The sequence below is a fragment of the Nycticebus coucang genome, chromosome X, assembly GCF_027406575.1.
Source record: "Nycticebus coucang isolate mNycCou1 chromosome X, mNycCou1.pri, whole genome shotgun sequence".
Taxonomy (NCBI): Eukaryota; Metazoa; Chordata; class Mammalia; order Primates; family Lorisidae; genus Nycticebus; species Nycticebus coucang.
The window spans coordinates 83,408,957-83,418,959 of NC_069804.1; the positions used below are offsets into that span (position 1 = coordinate 83,408,957).

Genomic DNA, 10,003 nt, shown 5'->3' on the forward strand with positions numbered 1-10,003 from the left:
GAATCAACATTGTTAAAATGTCTATACTACCCAAAGCAATATATAATTTTAATGCAATTCCCATTAAAGCTCCATTGTCATATTTTAAACATCTTGAAAAAATAATACTTCGTTTTAAATAGAATCAGAATAAACCTTGAATAGCCAACACATTACTCAGCAATAAAAACAAAGCAGGAGGAATCACGCTACCAGACCTGAGACTGAACTATATATCAATAGTGATCAAAACAATATGTTATTAGCACAAAAACAGAGAAGTAGATGTCTGGAACAGAATAGAGAACCAGGAAATGAATACAGCTACTTACTGTTATTTGATCTTTGACAAGCCAATTAAAAACATTCAGTGGGGAAAAGATTCCCTATTTAAAAATGGTGCTGGCTGAACTGGCTGTCAACCTGTAGAAGATTGAAACCTCTCACCATCAAGTAAGATACACTCTCACTTGATAAAAGATTTAAACTTAAGACATGAAACTATAAAAATACATGAAGAAAGTGCAGGGAAAACTCTTGAAGGAATCGGCCTGGGTGAATATTTTTGAGGAGGACTGCCCAGACAATTGAAGCAGTATCAAACATACACTACTGGGACCTGATCAAACTAAAAACCTTCTGCACAGCCAAGAACATAGTAAGTAAAGCAAGCAGACAGCCCTCAGAATAGAAGAAAATATTTGCAGGTTATACCTCCGATAAAGGTCTAATAACCAAAATCCACAGAGAACTCAAACATATTAGCAGAAAAGAACACCTGATCCCATCTCGGTGGGCAAGGGACTTGAAGAGAAACTTCTCTAAAGAAGACAGACGCACGATCTACAAACACGTGAAAAAAAGCTCATCATCCTTAATCATCAGAGAAATACAAATCAAAACTACTTTGAGATATCACCTAACCCCAGTAAGTAGCCCACATAACAAAATCCCAAAACCACAGATATTGGCGTAGATGTGGAGAAAAGGGCACACTTCTACACTGTTGGTGGGAATGCACACTAATACGTTCCTTCTAGAAGGATGTTTGGAGAATACTTAGGGACCTAGAAATAGACCTGCCATTCGATCCTATAATTCCTTTACTAGGTTTATACCCATAAGACTCAAAATCACAATATAACAAAGATATCTGTACCACAATGTTTATTGCAGCCCAATTCATAATTGCTAAGTCATGGAAGAAGCCCAAGTGCCCATTGACCCACAAATGGACTAGCAAATGGTGGTACATGTATACCATGGAATATTATGCAGCCTTAAAGAAAGATGGAGAATTTACCTCTTTCGTGTTTACATGGATGGAGCTGGAACATCTTCTTCTTAGCAAAGTATTTCAGGAATGGAAGAAAAAGTATCCAATGTACTCAGCCCTACTATGAAGCTAAATTATAGCTTTCACATGAAGGCTATAACCCAACTATAGCACAAGTCTATGAGGAAAGGCCCAGGAAGGGGAAGGGAGTGGGGAGGTTAGGGTGGAGGGAAGGTAATGAGTGGGGCCACACCTACGGTGTGTCTTAGAATGGGTACAGGTGAAACTTACTAAAGGCAGAATACAAATGTCTACATACAATAACAAAGAAAATGCCATGAAGACTATGTTGAACAGTTTGATGAGAATATTTCAATTTGTATATGTAACTAGCACATTGTACCCCTTGATTGCACTAATTTACACAGCTATGATTTAACAATAAAAAAAATGTTAACTAAAAAAAAAAAAGCATTCGTGGAGGAAAGATTCCCTATTTAACAAATGGTGCAGCTCAGTGCCTGTGGCTCAAGTGGCTAAGGCCCCAGCCACATACACCTGACCTGGCGGATTCAAATCCAGCCTGGACGGGCCAAACAACAATGGTGGCTGCAACCAAAAAATAGCCTGGCATTGTGGTGGGCACCTCTAGTCCCAGCTTGGGAGGCAGAGGCAGGAGAATTACTTGAGCCCAGAAGTTAGAGGTTGCTGTGAGCTGTGATGCCACAGCACTCTAACCAGGGCACAGGTTGAGGCTCTGTCTCAAAAAAAAATGGTGCTGGGTGAATTGGCTGCTGACCCATAGAAGGCTGAAACTGGACCTACACCTTTCACTATTAACAAAAATTGATTCTCACTGGATAAAAGATTTAAACTTAAGACATGAAACTATAAACATACTAGAAGAGAGTGCAGGGAAAACATTTGAAGAAATTGGCCTGGGAGAATATTTTATGAGGAGGACCCCCATGGGCAATTGAAGCAACACAGAAAATATATTACTGGGATCTCATCAAACTAAAAAACTTCTGCACACCAAGAGTACAGTAAGTAAAGTAAACAGACAGCCTTCAGAATGAGAGAATATTTTTGCAGGTTCTGTTTCCAACAAACATCTGATAACTAGAATCCACAAAGAACTCAAACTAATCAATAAGAAAAGAACAAATAACCCCATTTCTTTGTGGGTAAGAGACTTGAACAGAAATTTCTCTGAAGAAGACAGGAACATGGCCCACAAACACATGAAAAAATGCTCATCATCTTTAATCATCAGAAAAATGCAAATAAAAACCACTTTTAGATATCAACTAAATCCAGTAAGATTACCCCACGTGACACAATTCCAAAACTACAGATGTTGGCATTGATGTGGAGAGAAAGGAACATTTCTATACCACTGGTGGGAATGCAAGTTAATAGGTCATTTTTGGAAAGAAGTTTGAAAATACTCAAGGAACTAAAAGTTGACCTACCATTTGATCATGCATTTCCTCTACTAGTTATATACAAAGATGATCAAAAATCACTTTACAATAAAAACATTTGCACCAGAATGTTTATTGCAGCCCAATTCACAATTGCAAAATCATGAAAGCAGACCAAGTGCCCATAGACTCATGAACGGATTAACAAATTGTGGTGTATGAATACCATGAAATACTATGCAGCCATAAAAAAGGATGGAAACTTTACATCTTTTATGTTTACCTGGATGGAACTGTAACATATTCTTTTTAGTAAAGTATCTCAAGAATGGGGAAAAAAAGTATTCAATGTTCTCAATACTATTATGAAACAGTATTTAATCACCTATAAATTCATATGAATTATAAAACACAACTATAGTCCAAAAAGAAGGAAAAAGGAGAGAGAGGTGAGCAGAAGGTGTGGCCAGGCAGAAGAAGGATATTGAGTGGGACCTCACTTAATGGGCACAATGCAATGTTATATTTCAAAACTATTAAGAGTATAAATGTCTTCCCACACCAAATAAGTAAGTGAGGTAATTGTTATGCTAAGCAGTTTGAGGTAAGCATTCCATATTGTATATCAAATTACAACATTGTACCTCATAAATGCATTAATGTACACAGTTATGATTTAATAAAGAAAATCTGGCAGTATGAAAAACCAGAAGAGATTAAGTGCCCAAAGCATTATTAGGTAGCTATCATAGAGGATCACACCTATAAAGAAATTATGGAAGGGTAGCGCATGTGGCTCAAAGTAGTAGGGTGCTGGCCCCATATGCCGGAGGTGGCAGGTTCAAACCCAGCCCTGGCCAAAAACTGCAAAAAAAAGAAAGAAAGAAAGAAAAAGAAAAAGAAATTATGGAAATGACAGCAAAGGAATTTAGAGTATGGATGGAAAAAACAGTGAAGGGAATTGAAGAAAAAGTGAAAGACCACCAAAAGGAAATCGAAAACTTGACCCAAGAAATGAATGAAATACATGATGAAATTAGAAAGCATATACTGGAGCTTAAGGAATTGAAGGAATCTCTCCAGTAACTTAAAGATGCAGGAAAAAGATCAACAATAGCGTGGAGGGCAATGGGATGTGACACACCTCTTGGGGACTTTACCTAACAAATGCAATCAGTGTAACTTGGTTCTTTGTACTCTCAATGAATCCCCAACAGTAAAAAAAGAAAAGTGTCAACAATAGATTAGACCATGGAGAAGAAAGAATTTCAGAACTAGAGAAGAAGGCTTTTGAGATAAATCAGGTAGTTAAAGAGGCAGAAAAGAACAGACTAGAAGCTTAGAGAACTGGGGGACTTCATGAAGCATTCAAATCTATGATTTATATGTATCATATCACTGAAGGGGTAGAAAAATGACCCAAAGGAATGGAAGCCCTACCAGAGGATATGATAAATGAAAATTCCCAAGCATTATCAAAAATTCTCTCACACTCCTCATTGAAATACAACTAGAGTGTCTTCTAGACACATTATAATGAACATAGCCTAGGTGAAAATGAAAGAGAAAATTATGAAACCAACTAGGACTAAGCACCAATTGACCTAGAGGAGCAGATCCATCAGGGTGACAGAACCACTCACAGCGCCAACTGAAGTCCAGAAAGTATATCTCAGTATGAATATATTCCTATGAAAGTTGATCCCTACAGCAGACATATAGATATTTATAGGTATATTTCTATACACAAGAATATTTTTGTAGTTGGTGCCTTTTTGTGTGTGTTTTGTTTTGGTTTGGTTTGGTTTCGGTTTTCGTGGGGTTTTTTTTTGTTTTGTTTTGTTTTTTTGTTGTTTTTTTTGCTGTAAAAATAGTAGGTTTATTTGTTAAAAAAGAAATAATGTATATGAAAAGTACCTTCCACCTATGATTTTCAAATAATTTTCATACTTCATTTTATTCATCTACACAGCAGAAACATTGGAAATGAAGCAACAGAACATATACATTTTTATACATTCGATACCACGACATATCTGGTACAACCAGTCTCTCATTCTGTTGGTCCTGAGAAGGCAGAGAAGCCATTTACCCAGAAGGTTTTCATTTCTAGTATCACTCCAACTCCTGGGGAAATTTGGGGTGGTTGCCTCTGACTTCTTGGCAGAGTGATTCTTCAGGACAAAAATTCAAAGAGGAACTTAAAATGTTTTAAGTAATTGTCAACATTCCCTGGAGATTTTTCCAAAAGGCCAAGAGGTAGAAAGGTAATCTATCCTCATTCCTCTTTCTGGACACAAAGGCCTCATTTAAATTTGTGAGCCTGCTAAGGATACTCAACCCTGCTATTAGCAGATCTTGTCAAATGCACAGCAGGTTGGATACTCACCATCCCAAAGGGCTTCCTCACACCCGCAAGGGGTAATCTCTAGTTGACAACACCCCTCATAGTGGACAGAGGAGATGAAATGTCCCTTGTAGAGAGGCTTTTATAATGGGCCCACTAGCTGACATGGCTACAGTGGCTCCTACTCTCATTTGGTACAAAAAGCTTTACATTCTTTTTTTTTTTTCATTTTTTTTTTATTTATTTATTTATTTTTTTTTTTTTGTAGAGACAGAGTCTCACTTTATGGCCCTCAGTAGAGTGCCGTGGCCTCACACAGCTCACAGCAACCTCCAACTCCTGGGCTTAAGCGATTCTCTTGCCTCAGCCTCCCGAGTAGCTGGGACTATAGGCGCCCGCCACAAGCTTTACATTCTTTTACTTTCTTGCATTACATTCTTCAAAGACTTCCATGCTTGCCAAATGGCTACAACTCAGGCTTTAGTATTTATTCTTTTTTTTTAAGAGACAGAGTCTCATTTTATTGCCCTCAGCAGAGTGCCATGGCATCACAGCTCACAGCAACCTCCAACTCCTGGGCTTAGGCGATTCTCTTGCCTCAGCCTCCCAAGTAGCTGGGACTACAGGCACCTGCCACAACGCCCAGCTATTTTTTTGTTGCAGTTTGGACAGGGTCGGGTTCGAACATGCCACCCTCAGGATATGGGGCCAGTGCCTTACCCTCTGAGCCACAGGTGTCGCCTTTTAGTGTTTACTCTTACACAACCCAAAGACCCTGGAAACCAGCTTCCTTCTGTCAGTAACATCACCCATTGTGGCCAAGGGACCACAAAAATCCTAAAATAGTTTTCACCTCAGTGAGTGAAAAATCATAGTTAAATGGACACAAGATCTATCAGACTATCAAAAAGATGCCCAGAAAGTAATCTGTCAAATGAATGTTGATTCTGGAGCATCCTGCTAGAAAGTTCCACTTAGCCCAAAATTATTGCTACACAAAATAGCACAAGATGGTCCTCTTTGGGACATCTATGGTACATGTTCCTTGATGGCAAAATTCTAATTTTTGAAACAGGTGAAAGATTCCTAAAGGCAGGTCTGGTGAATAAACTGGGGATAGTACCACCTCGAACTCCAGCCAAGGAGTGGTACTAAGCAATGAGGCTGAGGTACAAGACTGTTAACTGGCTGAGAGCCATCCTCAGAGGCTCTCAGGATTGCCTGGAGAAATGCCAGCATCATTTCCAGTAGGCCATCTCTGAAAGACCACCTCTTAATGGAGGTACAAGGCTTAGTTTAGTACTTTAAATAGTCATATTGCATAGATTGGCTAAGAATGAAAATGTTTCCTTGAGTAGCAAAAAAATGTTTGTGTCTGTTGAGATGGGAGTCTAGCTCTGTCACCTAAGCTGGAGCACAGTGGCCTAATCATAGCTCACTGAAGCCAAAAATTCCTGGGCTCAAGCAATCCTCCTGCCTTAGCTTCCCAAGTAGCTGGGACTATAGGTACACACTAACGTGCCAAGCTAATTTCTTTTGTAAGAGACAGGCTCATGCTATGTTGTCCAGGCTCATCTCAAACTCCTGGGCTCAAGTAATCCTTGCGCTGTGGCCTCCCAAAGTGCTGGCATTACAGGTGTGAGCTGTGAGCCACCAAGCCCAGCAGAAATATATTTATATATTTTTTGCAGTTTTTTGGCCAGGGCTGGGTTTGAACCCACCACCTCTGGCATATGGGGCCGGTGCCCTACCCCTTTGAGCCACAGGCACCGCCCCAGCAGAAATATTTTATATGCGCTAGATAAGCAAAGCTCTTCAAGGAAAAAAGAAAATTTAAAAGCAAGGAGTTTTTGTCAGTCTCCTACCTGAGAGGGTCTTTGTGAGGATTAAACAACATACACATAATGGGACAAAAAAGATACATACTAAACACTATCTTTCTTTTACCTCTTCCCAGGAACAGGAATGGAGGCTAAAATCTCAGGTGCCACTCCCCTAACTCCTCTTCTGGTCTTTTAAGTATAGTAAAACCAGGAAACGGGTGATCCAGCTGTGAGCAGACCCCAAAACTATTTCTAGACTAAGAAGACAAAGAGTTTCAGTGAAATCCTGTGATCTAAGTTACAAAATTAGCTAAAGAGCTAGAAAACTAGAAAGACTGACCAGTCTTCTGACCTTATAGAAGGCGGCGGGAGGTGAGAGCAGTGAAGTTTGGCAGAGCCTTTGACCCTTGAGGCTTCGGAGGGTACTTACCATTGTAAGTTTAAGGCACTACTAAATAGACAGGGAAGATGGTCTCCTTTGAAAGAACTGAGGCCAGGACTGGCAAGCTTAAGGCACTTACCTTGGGCCAGCTCTATGGGTTCCTGGAAGCCCTCAGAACCAGGCCCTTCTAACTTAATCTACCTCAGTGTCCCAACACTGCCCTGGCACAGAGATCTGTGGCTTGTTTTACTGGCACAATTGAAGTAGCTGCCTTGCTCTACTTCTGAGGGGGTAGATTTTCAGGGGTACAGGGCACAAATCAACATTGCCCTCAGGTGTCTTTAGAGCCTTATGTGGAAAAACCTTTAGGGAAGGGTCTTTGGTTTCAGGAGGTTTCAATGCTCACAGGCTTACTTAACCTCACATTTCAGTTCACTGAGGTCAGTGATTTGTTGGAAAACTGAAGTGCCTCAGAGCTTTAGTGCGCTGACGTCTTGTGGTCTCCAGACCTTAGCCTAACTCTACATTGGAAAAAATGCTCAGAGTGAGGGCAACAGTATTCCTGGGGATCTCTACTCTTGAGGGTCTGAGTTAGGACTATCCAGAGAAAGGAAAGAAAGCATGGTGCAGAATGAAAAAGCCCGTTCTACTCACTCTGGGGTATTGTTCAGGACTTTCGTTTTTTTGCAACTAGAGCTCCAATCAGGCAATTATTCCTAATGTTGAATTTCCCTTTAGATGGATGTTCAACTGTTAAATCACAATTGGAGTCAGTTCTAAGCTTGTTTTGATAATTCCCCTTTAGTCTGAGCAAAGAACGGTCTCTTCACAGCTAGAGATGAGGTCTAAAGGTGTAATTTTGTAGCCTGAAGCCAAGGTAGGTTTGTCGCAAGAAGTCTTTGCAGGTTAAATCATAGCTACTTGAAGTCTGAAGGAGAATTACTTGAGCCCACCTTGGGCAGCAACATAGTGAGACCTTGTCTCTTAAAAAGAATCCTTATAATTTAGCTCTGACATCTTCTGTCTAATTCTCCTAGCTGGACAGTGCAAAGCAGTGGAACATGTGAGAAACTTGAAAAAAACTTGAAAAAGCCATGGAAGGGGAGGGAAACATGCTTGCGAGTAGGTTTTGAAAACAAAAGTCTCCCAGTTTATTGGTATCAGAATTATTTGTAAAGCTTGTTAGAAAGGTAAATCCCCAGAACCCCACACCTCCAAAGTCCTGAGCAGCTGGAGGTACAGTCATGTTGAGGGTGCAGACCTAATAGGTTGTACTGAGGGAAAAGAAAAAAAGCTTAAAAAAAAAAAAGGTCAAGGAAAATATGGATAGAAGAGCAGAAGCACGGACAAAAAGAACCAAAAATAACAAATATGGCTCATGGAGCTGGGAAAAATAGCAGTGGCCAGGCATATGATCTTAGTGAGAAAGCACCATGTTGACATGAAGTTTCACAAACCCTGGCTCTCCCTGGAGTCTCTGCTTCCAAATCACCAAGTTAGCTAAACAAAATTCTCAGAAAGTTCCAGAATTTTAGGCTAGGCAAATGGGCCAACATATAAGAAAGAATGGCTGCAAGGGATGCCAGGTGTAGTCCTGTAACGCTCTTATGGATGCAGCACCGGATCTCAAGATCAAACTGGTTCTGGCACCCCCAGACTAAGGGTGAGCTCCGTGGAAGAATTCGTCAAAGAGCAGCAAATTCCAGCCTGGAAAGAATGCCTTCAATCAGGTCAGTGTCAGCTCTGGCGCTTTGCAATCTCCTCTTGGATACACAACTTGAGGGCCTCTCGCATGAGTCAGTCCAGATCTGTGTGTGCTGACACCTCCTCACTCACCTTTCCTGGGTCATCGTCCTGATGCACGATAACTGATGTGATCTCTCCACTGTCCGCCTCATATTCTAAGCAGAAGAGCTGATGACTAGAAGGCTCCAGCTCAGAGCCACCACTACTGCGGCTTTCACAGGACACTTCATAGTCTGGGTTGCCTTGGTGGGTAGAGGCATCTCGATGTTGCGGCAGGTACACTTGCAGGTCTGGCTTCCAGGGCCACGTCGGCGTGGGCATGTGTCTTCTCCTCACCTTCTCCTTGGCCACCTGCTTCACCTTCTTATCGTAATTCTCCCGGGCGATCTGGTTCCGTGGATATGGTGCACGAAGCCGTGGTTCATATCCAGTCGACCAACAGGCTTGCAGCAGAGCCCAGAACCGGGACCAGACCCCACCTCCATTCGGAGCAGAGGTACAGAGCCACAGCCCGCAACGCCCCCAACCACCGTCCACCTGCAGGCAGAATCTTGTTTTTGTTTTTGTCTATTTTTTCCTCAACATTTTCTTAGATGAGATTTCAATAATTTTTTATTATTACTTTTTATATAGATATATATTTTATTTCTATGTCTTCTAATTTTAATTTCTGCTTTCTTTTCATTTAACATTCCTTCTAACACCACTTTTTTCTCTCTTTTCTTTTCCTTTCTTTCAATTATTTTACGATTATCACTATTTTTATTGCAGTTGTTCTTATATTGCTGTTGTCGTGGCTGTTGCCTGTATGTCTATGTGTCTCCGTCTGTCTCTGTATCTATGGGCCCACGTCCCTGGTAACCTTTGTATCTGTTTATTTGTTCATTTGGTCTCAATGAGCTTGGTGCTACGACCTGCAACTCTGAGCTCCTAACACTCCCCTCCACTCTCACTCCGTGATATGGAGACCTAACCCCCCAAGAGTCCAGATTCCTGGGAGAACTCCAGAGAGGTGTAGACAGG

The 10,003-nt window shown here is 41.0% G+C and overlaps 1 pseudogene; it reads right to left on the bottom strand.

Annotated features, from left to right (window-relative positions):
- Nucleotides 1-8,527: 8,527 nt before the first annotated feature.
- Nucleotides 8,528-9,465, bottom strand: LOC128576876 (UPF0561 protein C2orf68-like; annotated as a pseudogene).
- Nucleotides 9,466-10,003: the final 538 nt, after the last annotated feature.